Here is a 14,450-nt window from a genome sequence, read left to right as displayed (position 1 = left end):
GGCCCCCACTTCTTTTCTTTCTTCCCGTTTTGACTGGTCTTGTAATGCTAGGCCCAGGCATCAATATACATACAATTAAAAAAGGCAATTATCAGTGCAAAAGACACAATATCGGCTGGGCGCGGTGGCTCACGCCTGTAATCCCAGCACTTTGGGAGGCCGAGACGGGCGGATCACGAGGTCAGGAGATCCAGACCATCCTGGCTAACATGGTGAAATCCCATCTCTACTAAAAATACAAAAAAAAAAAATTAGCCGGGCATGGTGGCGGGTGCCTGTAGTCCCAGCTACACGGGAGGCTGAGGCAGGAGAATGCTGTGAATCCGGTGGGGGCAGAGCTTGCAATGAGCCAAGATCAGGCCACTGCACTCCAGCCTGGGCGACAGAGCAAGACTCCGTCTCAAAAAAAAAAAAGGCACAGTATCTATACAATGAAATCAGATGGTGTCTATTGTTAAAGTTACTTTAACTTCACATAATGTAGCCCAATAAGGTGAATGCCATCCACCTACCAAAGGTGTTAGTCAGCTCAGGCTGCCATAGAAAGATACCAAAGATTGGTTGATTTAACTACAGACTTTTATTTTCTCAATATTCTGGAGGCCAAAAGTCCAAGATCGATGTGCTAGCAGAGTTGGTTTCTGAGGAGGCCTCTCTTCCTGGCTTGCAGAAGGCTACTTTCTTGCTTTGTGCTCCCATAGCCTTTCCTCTGTGCCTATGTGGAGAAAAAGAGAGATTCTTTGATGCCCTTCCTCTTCTTATATGGACACCATTCTGACCTATATGGACACCATTCTGACCAGAGTAGGGCCCCACTTTATGGCCTAATTAACCTTAATTACCTCCATATCTCTAAATACAATCAAGTTGGGGGTTAAGCTTTCAACATATGAATTCAGGGGAAAACAATTCATTTTATAAAACCAAGCAATAGGGAAAATCCTGCGATTTTTTTTTTTTTTTTTTTTTTTTTTGACGGAGTTTAGTTCTCGTTGCCCAGGCTGGAGTGCAGTGGCATGATCTAGGCTCACTGCAACCTCCACCTCCCGGATTCAAGCAACACTCCTGCCTCAGCCTCCCAAGTAGCTGGGATTACAGGTGTGTGCCACCACGCCTGGCTAATTTTTTATTTTCAGTAGAGAACGGGGTTTCTCCATGTTGGTCAGGTTGGTCTTGAACTCTGACCTCAAGTGATCTGCCTGACTCAGCCTCCCAAATTGCTGGGATGAGCCATTATGCCCAGCATGAACCACTATGCCCAGCAATCCTACAATTCTTTACTTATTAAATCCTGTGACATTTATCTGGTGGTGGGGTCAGGAAGAAGTTGTTAGTAAGGCTGCTATTATTGCTAATTTTATGATTAGGAAAGCACACTTGAGCTGAAGTGCCTGGCTTACGGGAAAGAATGCAGGTCAAACAGGTAAGAAATAAAAATAGGGGGAAATGGTAGCAAACAGAGGCAGTGCTCTTATATGAGTCATGTAGCCAGGAAGGATTAAAATTGTGCAATTTCATGGAAATCCTACTGTCTTCTTCAGGACAATGGCTTTACAACGTTTATTAACTAGGGGGAAAGGATGATGTGGATTAAGGACACACCTGATTGCTCATCTTAATGTGAATTCTTGACTAAACAGCTATAGGGTGTGAAGGAAAGATCAGCAGTCAAAGAAAACTCAAAGATTTTTGGACAGAGCATATGGAAGGATGCAGTTTTCATCCACAGAAGTGAGAAAATAGCATGTGTGGCAGGTTGTAGGAGGAAAAACAGAGATCAGTTCAGGACCCCAAAACCTTGCTTGAAAGAGTTTTCCATTCACCCTGTCGCTATTTCTACATCCCCTTGAGATTTTTGTGAGGCTGAATGCAGAGTTGCTTGGCTACTTCTCCCTCTGGGCACCAGTCCTCTCATCCTCCCGACAGCATCTTCCATGGTCCTGGCTCTGATGACCATCTCCCAACAAGATATCATCCTGCAAAGGTGATCTGAGCCATAGCTAGGGCAAGGCCATCCACTCTTTGACTTGTGTGGCTTTGGTGGGCCCCAGGAGTACTTCACGGCTTCTCAGAGTAGTAGGTCTTTTGTATGGAACTCTTATGAGGAAAACCGGGAGGAAACAGCCTGAGGGGTGGAAAGGGAGGGCTGTACCAGGGATCCTAGGAAAGCTGAGCCTAGGCTCTCAATGCAAAGAACATTTACCACCTGAGAATTTCTACTCAGTTGCTATTGTTAGTTTAGAATCTCATCAATGAAAATGGTATAGAAATTTGTTTTCTTCCTTGTTATATGTGCACCTACATAATATCCTTAATTTTGCCTCTTGGCTCACAAGCGTACAATACTTCCTATCTCCCTGACCCTTTAAGGAAAAAGTTTGCTGAACTCCACAGACAACAATGCCCCATGCTTTACAGAAAAAGACACCCAGGAATCTCTTTTACTAATTTTCATTTGTTGGACATTTTTCCTGGTCACCAATAAGTTCCCTTTCTTGGCTTGTAATGCTTAGTCTCTGGCTGGTTGTCATTTGCAATGACATAATATATACTGAGACCTCAAAGCAGAAAAACCGTAGAAGAAAACCTTGGAAATATCATCTCAACATCAGCCGTGGCAAAGAATTTATGGCCAAGTCCACAAAAGCAATTGTAGCAAAAACAAAAATCCACAAGTAGGACCTAATTCAATGAAAGAGCATCTGCACAGCAAAAGAAACCATCAACAGAATCAACAGACCAGCTACAGAATGGGAGAAAATATTCACAAACTGTGAATCTGACAAAGGTCTAATGTCCAAAATCTATAAGAAACTTAAAAAAAAGTCAACAAGAAAAAAAATTCCATTAAAAAGTGGGCAAAGAGACATGAACAGACACTTCTTAAAAGAAGACATACAAGCAGCCAGCAAACACAGGAATAAATGCTCATCATCACTAATAATCAGAGAAATGCAAATCAAAGCTACAATGAGATACCACCCACATCACTCAGAATGGTCATTATTAAAAAGTCAAAAACCAACAGATGCTGATAAGGCTGTGGAGAGAAAGCTTACAAACCCTTGGAGTGAATGTAAATTAGTTCAGTCACTGTGGAAAGCAATTTGGAAATTTCTCAAAGAAACTACAACAGAGCCTCTATTCAACTAGTGATCTCATTACTGGTTATATACACAAAGGAATGTAAATCTTTAAAAGAAAAAAACACATGCACTCCTATGATTATCACCAAGCTATTCACAATAGCGAAGACATGGAATCAAACGAGGTGCCCATCACTGGTGGATTAAATAAAGAAAATGTGGTACATACACAACATGGAATACTACACACCCATAAAAAAGAATGAAATCATGTCTTTTGCAATAACATGGATAGAGGAGGAGGCCATAATCTGGAGGAAACTAATGCAGAATCAGAAAATGAAATACCGAATGTTCTCACTTAGGAGCAGGACCTAGATATTGAACTCACAAGGACATAAACATGAGAACCGTAGACACTGTGGACTACCATGAGGTAGGGAGGGAGAGTGGGTTGAAAAACTAACTATTGGAAACTATGCCAACTACCTGGGTCAAATATATCTACATAACAATCTTACACATGTACACTTGGTACATAAAATAAAACTGAAATTTTAACAAGAACAAAATTCTATTACACTAAAAAAAATTACTGCACAGAAAGTAAAATAATAATGGATTTTCAAAAACTAAATATTACAAATAAAGATCTAAAATCAATAATCCAAACTTACACTTTAGGAAACTCAAAGAAAACAAGAGCAAATCAAGTCCTAAGTGAGTGGAAGACAAGAAACAATAAACACTAGAGCAGAAATCAAGGAAATTGAAAACCAGAAATCAATAGAGAAAAGTCAACAAAACCTAAAGAGTGTTATTTGAAAGGACCAATAAAATTGATAAACCTTTAGCTGGTGAACCAAGAAACAATGAGAAAAGATACAAATTACTAATATGAAAAAGAAAACAATAACCCTCACTACTGATCTCGTGGACATCAAAAGGATAGTAGAGGACTATTATGCACAATTCTCTGCTCACAAATTTGATAACTTCGATGAATTGGACCAAGTCCTTGAAAGATAAAGTTGACCAAAACGCATACAAGGAGAAATCGATAACTTAGATAGGTCTCTATCTATTAATGAAATTGAAGCAACAATTAATAATCCTCCAGAACAAAGCACCAGGTCTAGATGGTTTCACTACTAAACATTTAAGGAAGAGACTATACGAATTCTCTTTAGAAAATAGAAGCCGAGGGAACACGTCTTAACTCCGGTCTAGGAGGCAAGCTTCACCCTAGTAGCAAAACCAGACAAATGGTTTTGAACCAGGATGTTGAACTCGTCTGGACTGCTGACCAGCTCCTGAACTCAACCCTGGAAGAACTGTAGAAGCGAGAAGAAAACATGGCTTATGGGAACTGTAAAAAATGGTAAACCTCCTGTAGAGACCAAGGCAGTATTGAACTGATGTGTGTGGAAGGTTGATGTTCACCGATAGCAGAGAGAAAACAAGAGGGAGGAAAGTATTTTCGGTTCTGCTCTTGTGTCTCTTTCCATGGTTCTGGGCCAACTGCGCTTCCTACCCCTTCGCGAAAGAGATTTGTCAGCGGCCCTTAATCCACCAATGCAGCAGCTGTGATGTGACATCGGGACCCATATAAGCTTCGTTGAAGAAAAGAGTAGATGAAATAGGGTGAAACTGGATAATCGCGGGGCTTTCCTCTTCAGAGTGTCCTCCCCAGGCCTCCAGAGCTAACGACTGCCATGGCCTCCCCACCACGCTGCTTCAAGAGAAGCATTAAAAACCCTTGGACAGAAGATTTGCCTGGTGGAGTGTAAAACAAACAGGGGTGATGGAAATGAGTTTTGGGGATGTGCTGCTCTCCACTCGGGGCCCATCCTTCATTTTGCCGAGACCACCAAAGACTGGGCCTTCCTTGACAAGAAGGTCCGAGACCCCTCTCCGCAGCTCCCCTCATCTGCACGTGGGTTCCTCCCCACACGCCTCCCCTTTCCCTGGGTTCCAGTTCCCCGTCACTGCGTGTGTCCGCCCAACCCCACAGCTTCTCTCCTTTCGAGAATGTCATTTCTTGAGCCGCACTCCGTCGTGAGATGTGGCCCACTGGTCTATCCAAGGTCCAGGCAGAGAATCAGTGACCAGCTGACTCTTTGTACTGCAGGGATTCAGCAGCAGAGACGATAAAAGTAGTGCCGGTTTTAGAGCCAAATACGTAGAAACGCAGAGACCAACCAGACCCACAGGCTGCTTCAAGGAAAGTCTCAGCAAATCTCTGCTTAACTTTTGCTCTGGGGCCAGGCTTACGCCTGCAATCCCAACACTTTGGGAGGCCAAGGCTGGCGGATCATGTGAGGTCGGTTGTTCAAGATCAGCCTAGCCAACATGGTGAAACCCCGTCTCTACTGAAAATACAAAAATTAGCGGGAAATGGTGGCACGTGCCTCTAATCCCAGCTACTTGGGAGGCTGAGGCGTGAGAAAGGCTTGAGCCCAGAAGGTGGAGGTTGCAGTGAGCCAGGATCATGCAACTGCACTCCAATCTGGGTGACAGACCGAGACTCTGTCTCAAACAAACAAAAATAAATTAATAAAAGGAAAAGAAATTCCACTACGGAAAGAACCCAAGGACTATACCGTGGTTCCCTCCCCCCCCCGCTCCTTTTTTTTTTTTTTTTTTGTTAGTGTTGGGCAGTAAGTAAATGTAAAAACCACAGGGCACAAAGACAGGACGCTGCATTTGCCGGAAATGGAATCCAGGTCTCCCATGTGGGAGGCGAGAATTCTACCACTGAACCGCCAATGCCTCCTGACCCCGAGCTCTGCAGCCTTGGAAACAGTTAAGACACAGATTTCGGTAAAGGAGTCAAGATTTTCACCATGTTCTCTTTGCAAGATGTGACTTACAAAAGAGACACCCAGAGCAAAAGCTCACGGTGGAGATTTGCATCGGGCAACACCACAAAGTTATGGCTTCACATTAGAAGAGTTGACTTGAAAAAGCCTTATTCTGAGTAGGCTCTGTGCAACTGGGTAACAAACCTCTGTAGGAAAACATCAGAAATTCACCCGGCTTCTTATCTCTGGTCCTGTATCCAGTGTGAGCCTGTGGAAAGTTCTTGCCTCACTTGTTGATGTGTTCTCTTTGCCTCCCCATTGCTTGGTGCCTCTCAAGCCTCCCAACCTTGACATAAACATCAGTACTTTTCTCAAAAAAGGCCGTCAGAACCCAGGAACTCGAGTTTGAAAAGCTGAACTGTTGGGACTCTGCCTGGGATACTCCAGAAGACCAGGGTGATAATTGAACTTCCCTCGTCCTACACCTCTTTTGAGTTCCTGAAAAATGCCATGGATCAGATCTTGCTTTTAACTTCTTATGCTTTACAGAGACCTAAACAAGAGGGAAGAAATGGACATTTCATGCCAAGATTTCTTCCCTTCACCTCACCCTGGTCAGCCACCCAAGGAGGCCAATTCAGGGAAAAACAGCTCCATTTGACTCTAGGTAGATGCTAGGATATTACTCCTCTAGCTAGCATAAAGTGGTTTTTTTGCTGTTTACTTTTGTCGGATATTCATGTTTTCACTCTCATTCTTTTGTTTATAATGAGCGTGGTACAGATTTGCACCACTCTTTTTGCTGTTGTTGTTGTTTTCTTGACTTTTAAAATTTTTTTATTTCCAACTTTTACTCAGTTCAGGGGTACATGGGCAGGATGTGCAGGTTTGTCTCAGGTAAACCTGTGCCATGGTGGTTTGCTGCACAGATCATCCCATCACCCAGGTACTAAGCCCAGCATCCATTAGCTGCTCTTCCTGATGCTCTCCCTCCTCCCAACCCCCACCCTCCAACAGGCTCCCGTGTGTGTTGTCCTTGCCCCTCAACCCCACGTATCCACGTGTTCTCATATTCAGCTCCCACTTATAAGTGAGAACACACGGTGTTTGGTTTTCTGTTTCTGCGTTAGCTTGCTAAAGATAATGTGCACTGCTCTTGACCTGGTGTGGTGGTTCACATCTGTAATCTCAGCACTTTGGGAGGTCGAGGTGGGTGGGTCACGAGGTCAGGAGTTCGAGACCAGCCTGGCCAATATGAAACCCTGTATCTACTAAAAATAAAAAAATTAGCTGGGCGTGGTGGCACGCAACTTATAGTCCCAGCTACTCAGGAGGTTGAGGCAGAAGAATCCCTTGAACCTGGGAGATAGGGGTTGCAGTGAGCTGAGATTGAGCCACTGCACTCCAGCCTGGCGACAGACCAAGACTCCATCTCAAAATAATAACAATAATAATAATAATAATAATGTGCACTGCTTTGAATATTTAATCCTTTTCTGCCATTAAAACATTAGAGCCGGCATTTCCTTTTCTATCCAATATGAGATACTTAAATGCATTATCATGAGCAGTAATTAGTGTTATGCTGGAGATGATGGGCATAGTTAGTCTCATTCCCACCACCTCATTGTATGATTTCTGTGTTTTTGCTTTGTTTATAAAATCTCTTCCTGCCTTTCTTAACTAGACTGTTCTGTTTGGGTAAGTTTTTTGTTTTCCTGTAGTGTTTTTGAAATTCCATATCCCGGATTAGTCAATATATTCTGTTAGATCTCAGGTGCACAGGAAGAAGGTAATCATGTACCTTAGCTCAGGGCACATTATGGTAGCTGCTCTCAGCAAGGCCCTTACTGTCTTTCCTTCTTTTCTCTGTTCATCCCACTCCCATTCCCCTGTCCACTTCCAGACACACGTTCGGAGAAGTTTAGTATATGCTCTTTTATCCTGCACTGTCTCTGCATATTTTAATAAAGGGATATCTTTGGAGAATACACATTTTTCTTTGGGGGTTAGGGATATTAAAACAACTTTAAAGTGAGAATTGGTTTCTGAAAACCCATTCCATCCTCTTTACTCCATTCTGTGTACTATCTTCTCAACTTTTCTATTCTAATACAAAAGTTTGTGTATAGGCCAGGTGCGATGGCTCACGCCTGTAATCCCAGCACTTTGGTAGGCTGAGGTGGGCAGATCATGAGGTCAGGAATTCGAGACCGGCCCGACCAACATGGTGAAACCCCATCTCTACAAAAAATACAAAAATTAGCCAGGCATGGTGGCGCACTCCTGTAATCCCAAGTACTCGGGAGGCTGAGGCAGGAGAGTTGCTTGAACCCGGGAGGTGGAGGTTGTAGTGAGTGGAGATCCTGCAGTTGCACTCCAGTTTGGGTGACAAAGTGAGACTCTGTCTCAAGAAAAGAAAAAAAAAAAAAAAGAAAAGAAAAAGAAAAGAGAGAGAGGGAGAGAATACAATAGTGCCACCATTCTAAAATACTGTCAGATAGTTTCTAATACAGTTAAAAAGACACCTACTTCATGACCCAGCCACTCCATTACTAGGTTTATACTCAACAGAAATGAAGGCACAGGTCCATAAAAAGGCCCATAGTAGAATATTTGTAAACACCTTATTCACAATAGCCAAAACTAGAAATATCCCAATTGTCTATCAACTGTAGTATATTCACATGTTGGAATAACACTCATCAATAACACCAAAGAGCTGACATACATGCCATAAAATGGAAGCATCTCATACCATTGTTGCATTAAAACAAACAAACAAACAAACAAACAAAAAAACAGGTAAAATCAGTATGGTCCTTTATGTGATTTCTACAAGAAGCAAAAGGAAATCACGGAGACGGGAGTCAGAATGGTGGTTGCCTAAATGGGGATGGGGTGAGGATTGACTGGAAAGGGACTCTAACGACTTCTTGGTCTGTTGCAAATGCCCCCGTAACTTGACCTGGGTGATGGTTTCTTTTGTCAAAATGCACTGGGCTGTACACTTAAGATTGGTGCACTTTGGTCTCTGCGGATTATACTTCAGTCATTTACTGATAGCAAAAAAATAATAAATAAATAAATTTAAAATTGGGGTTGGAGAATGTCATGAACTTTAGATTTTATTGCATTCTTTAGGTTTTACTTAAAATACCCAGTTGGAGTGCGAACTCTCGTCTTGTCTTGTCCATTTCTGATTTGGCCTGAAAAAGGTCCCACGGATTTTTGAAATATCTGAGCCAGAAAAATGGGTGCGGCCACATCATGTTAACAGTAGAAGATTCCAATAAGGCTGACTGAGAGGGGGCACCTCTCCTTTTGGGTGTTGTACTTGCTTAGAGAGGGGGCAAAAATCTTTCAAGATAACCGGACCCTTAGGTGTGCAGGGTAGGGGTTCCTTCTATTCGCGACACTATAGAGAGTTCCAAAGTCACAGAAAAGTTGTGACCTCTCTAGCCGCAGGTCAAGGCGCAGCCTAGGCTCAGGTTGGAGGCGAAAGGGAAAGAAGAGCGCTACACCCTAGAATGGACGTTGCCATGACTCAGATCAGAGCCTAGGCTGCTGCGGCCACAGCGTAGAGTACTAACCACAATATGATTACCGCGAGCCACAGGAGCTGCTTCCGTTTTGGAGACCTAAGGGTCCGCGTAGATTTCGTTCTTTCTTGGTGTCTCTCCGTTTTTCCTCCCTTTCTTCCCCATTCTGCTACAATAAAAAAACACTTCTCATCTCTCCCTCGTGCAGTCCTTACCGCTGCTCAAAGCTACTGCGAAGTTTCGTCTCCCTGGTCCAGGCCTCTACCGACTTCCTTTCCCTCCTCCTCGCCATTGCCTGTTGGATTCACCCCTTGCCCGGCTCCGGCCTCCTGCCCCAGACACGCACCCAAAAACAACTCAGCTCAGCCCCCGCAGCTCACTGGCTCAGAGTGGCAAGAGAGGCCACGGGAGGCCTCACTCCTTGCGCGCCCCACAGAATGCCGAGAAACCAATCGGAATAAATGCTTTTTAAAAAGAACTTACTTCCCCTTGGTGACGAGCCTCGGCAACATGTTGAAATCTTGTCTCTGCAAAAAATACAAAAATTAGTCCGGCGTGGTGGCGCGCGCCTGTCGTCTCAGCTACTTCGGGGCTCAGGCAAGAAGATCACTTGGCCCCAGGAGGTCGAGGCTGCAGTGAGCCTTGTTTGCACCACGGCACTCCAGCTTGGGCGACCAAGTGAGACCCTGTCGCAAACAAACAAACAAACAAACAAAAAACTTCCCCATAGAAAAATAGTTGATGATTTACATTCTCAGGACTCCTCAAAGGACTAAAAGCTAAAGGCGACGATGGATTCATTCGACAAGTCCTAGTCGTGCGCCCTGGTGAGTGGCAGGCCCTGCTCCCCGCGAGGGGACCACGAGAGACTCTCACCACCATCCCTGCCCTGGTGGAGCCTCCTGCGGACACAGGATCCGAAGACGGCAGCGGAAGCTCCGCAGCGGCCTCGAAAGTGACTGGGCAGTGTGGGCACAGGCTCCCTTACTGGGTGAAGGGGGCGCAAAGGACAGAAAGAGCCATCCTGGGAGCCCACCGGGCGTTCAGCTTCCCTTGGGCCCCCCGGGGGCTCGGGCCTAGGGCGTTTCCGGGGACTTCTGAAGCAGGGGAGGGGCAGGGCGGAGGAAGCCCGTTAGGTTGTCCTTCGGACTCCAGAATCTCTCAACCCGCGGTGTGCAACGTGATCAGCGCGACTCACAGCTCTAATCTCTCCAGTTTTCCGTCCTGCCGGGCAGGCCCTCAGGACAGAAGGGATGGGGAGAGTTTGGTGAGTGTGCTCTGCATATAGCGCCCAGTAGAATCAGTAGTAGCGGTCTCTGTGGCGCAATCAGCGCGTTTGGCTGTTAACAGAAAGGCTGATGATCTGAGCCCAACCAGGGACTCCTGGCTTTGTTGTTGTTGCTGCTGTTGATATACAATCAACTCCAGCCTAATCCGGAGAAGCACATGTCCTCTTCCCCACCTTCTTAGGTCTGAGGCTTGGCAAGAGCCATGGTGCCTTGTACCTGTCAAACTCAGGAATCCCAGAGACTTCAGACAGGAACTCACTTCTAGTGTGATAAAAATGTTTTTTGCTCTAACGGAAGGCTTCAGGGGGTAAAATGCCTCGAGTGTTTCATGTTTAATAGAAGGAGACCTATTACAGTAGTGTCCTATCCCCAGGATGTGCCTGGGTTTACTGATTGCTCTATCAATAATGTGACCAATGGCATCAGTCATCCTCATGGTGATCCTCGCCATTGTTTGTGAAAATGCATTTCTTCTATTATTTGTGCATGATTTAACGCTTTTCAAGATGTTATTGAAATGAGGTGGGTTTCATGACTTTAGGATTTCAAATGATGCTGCAGTCTCCACTCTTCTTGTACAAATATCTTTGGTCACTCGTGCAGATATTTCTATAGTGTAGAGAACAGGATGTGCCAGTTTTACATTACAGCATTTATTTAATGCTTCTAATTTGAGTACATTCTGCAAATTTATCTTCCATGGGAGCAGTAGCAAATCATATTCCAATGTGTTTCCCAATTCTATCAATGTCCCTTTTGTCATTACTTGCTGGCACAGCAAACTTTCTACACATCGATGTATGAGATTCCACTGAGGGGAGGGGCGTCCTCCTGGCTTAACTCAGGGGGTGGACAACCAAAGGACATGGTGGACATTACACACAGATATTCTGTGGCATAGGATGAGCTGCTAAACTTATAGGATGTTTTAAAGTCCTCCAACATCTGTACTTGTTTTCTGTGACCAAGTAATGTGGGTCTGGAGAAGACGGGCCACAGTGACCTCTTTGACAGCTTTCTGTCAAGTCGCTTATCCAAGGGGAGCAAAATCACAAAGTTCCCAGATGATTTTTTTCTTCTCCCCTTTCCTCTTTTCTTCATAAATCTTGGTTTTGCTTTTATTTGACCAAACGAATCTAATGCCCGTTCTCCCTCCTATTCGATGGTAAATTAACATGCAAATCGCTATCACCTCATTTTTCTTTGATAGATTTCTGCAGCAGCTATGTCCATAAAAATTAGCCCATTTGAGATCCATCATTGGAGCCAACAGAACCCTGCACCCAACAGGCACCTTGTGCAGACCCTGGACCCTTAGGGCTATTAGCTCATGTTTCTTTGGTTCTTCTATCAAATATCATGAGTAGAAACTGAGGTCTTTGGCTTTTACCCACTATTATGGCTATAGTACATTTTCTCTCTCTCATCTCTCTCATTTTTGTATCATGATTTTTTGCCATCAGTGGCACCAGTGTGGGTTTCTGGTTTTGATGTTATCGAGTGAACTTCTGGGATCGTTTTATGACTATATAACAGTCGGTATTAAATTCTTCTATTGGTGAAGATTTGTGTTGTTCCCAGTTTTTCCTTAGTATAAATATGAGGTTAATAAGAACATTTTTGGTAGAAGCCTTGTTGGATGTATCGTTCATTTAGTGGGGGTAATCAATAAAAGTAAGTGTGCTTCCTTTTCAGGTAGGCTTAACACAGTGAGAAACTGCCATTTATTAGAAAAGCTGTTGCGCTAAATTGTAACTCAACTAACATCACACAGCAATATCATACACACTCTGTATGAGGAAGTGGGAGAGGGAATACCTTCAAAATCAGTTTTTCTATGCTTCCTTTCATTTTCTTGTGAACCCTTCATGGCATCTTTGAAGGTGGCTGCGGTCACACCAAGTGTCACCACCAGCCTATTCAAGTCCCGCCGCAGAGCCATGGAGTGATATACCAGGGCAGACCAGCCCAGTCTCAGGCTCATAATCACCAGGCAGGAATAGATGCCTATGAAATGAGGAAGGTCAGATGATTCCTCACTCTCTTGCCATGTCTGTGCCTCTCTTTGCAGCTGCCATGTTGCTAAAATCAATTGCTCGCATTTATTTTGTCAAAGATAAAGTCAGGCATTAGTCAAAGCTGTGAAAACAGATTTTATTCAGTAACTACTGACTAAAGCAGAAGGGGCTGAGCTCCATCACATTTGTGGAGAGCCGATGGCATTCTAATCGGAGTGAGGCAGGGGAGAGGGCAGGGGGCAGGGCACAAGTGAAACATTACAAAATATTGGTCATTGTAAGCTTCTGCCTCATCAGGACAGCTGTGTCTGCCAGCTGTCAATATTAGACGTTAGGATTCTAACCTCCCACAGAGACCCGGAGACAGAGATTCAGTCGTTCCTGAGGACGACACCTCAAAGGAATGGCTTTCAAATCCTGTGGAAAGACACACTGGAATCCCTAGGAGATACACACATATCTTAAAGGGATGGAGGAAGGATTCCCTTCTTAGTAAGTGTTATAAGAAAGAACCTACCATCATCAGTAGGTATTGGCTAGAATTAAAGTAAGTTCCCCTGGCAGCCTTGAGTTTTCTTAGGTAGGCATTGTCATGGGAGCCTAGGGTAATTCACGGGACATGGTCTTATGCTATTAGAAGCCATGATAGAGTCTGATCATCTCTTAGCACAGAGGTTTAAACTGAGTCTTTGTTTGCTGAGTTTGGTGGTTCTCACTTTCCATCCCCCCATTCCATGGCCAGGATTTTACTGGACTCTGATAGATGGACAAGGCCACGGGCCATTTTCAGTGACATTCAAGCAACCCAGGCATATGTATTGAGACCTGAATGAAAATAAAGAAAACCATGAGATTGAGAGTGGGCCCCACAATAGGTATGCATTACCAATATTTAGGAAATAAACAAAAATATTTCTAGGCTTTGTCAAGATGAAAAGTGACTTATGCAGCCAAGATGAAATTCAAACCTACATTAGCAAAGTATACAACTTATTGACATTATGTATAAGGCAGCCATGGCAAAATGACAATCCACAAGTAGCAATGGTAGATACGGGTAGGGAGAGACTCCATAGGTCAAAATTATCCTCACGTGAAATGAAACTCCTATGTGTTGCTACACTAAGGGAAAGGAAGCCAATGTTATGCTGGAATATATTAATTGTCATGGGATAAACAAGCAGGACATGATGCTACATTTGTTAGCCACTTCTATTGAGAGTATTTGTGAAAGTTAATTTTTGTGTCAATTTGACTGGGCCAGGGAGTGCCCAGATATTTGGTTAGACATGATTTCTCACTGTGTCTATGAGGGCGTTTCTGGAGGAGATTGGCATTTGAATCAGTAAACTGAGTGAAGCAGATTGCCCTCCCCAGTGTGAGTGGGCCTCATCCAACCCATGGACGGCTTGAATAGGATGAAGGGTTAAGAAAGAAGTTTTCCTGCTCCACTATTTTTGAGCTGGGACATCAGTCTTCTGCCTTAAGCCTTGGACTTGGTCTTGAACTATATTCGACTCTCCTAGGTCTAGAGCTTACTCAGAGTAGAACTTGGTCTTCTCTGCTTCTCTCTCTCTCTCTGTCCCTGTGTGTGTGTGTGTGTGTGTGTGTGTGTGTGTATATCCTACTCATTTTCTTTCTCTGGAGAACTAAGACTAATATAGTATTATAGGCCAGTTCCCAGTTTTTGTCTTTATTCTTTTGAAAGGTG

Source organism: Piliocolobus tephrosceles, chromosome 1, assembly GCF_002776525.5.
Source record: "Piliocolobus tephrosceles isolate RC106 chromosome 1, ASM277652v3, whole genome shotgun sequence".
NCBI lineage: Eukaryota > Metazoa > Chordata > Mammalia > Primates > Cercopithecidae > Piliocolobus > Piliocolobus tephrosceles.
The sequence above is the reverse complement of the archived record's forward strand: the minus strand, read 5'-3'. Positions refer to the sequence as shown.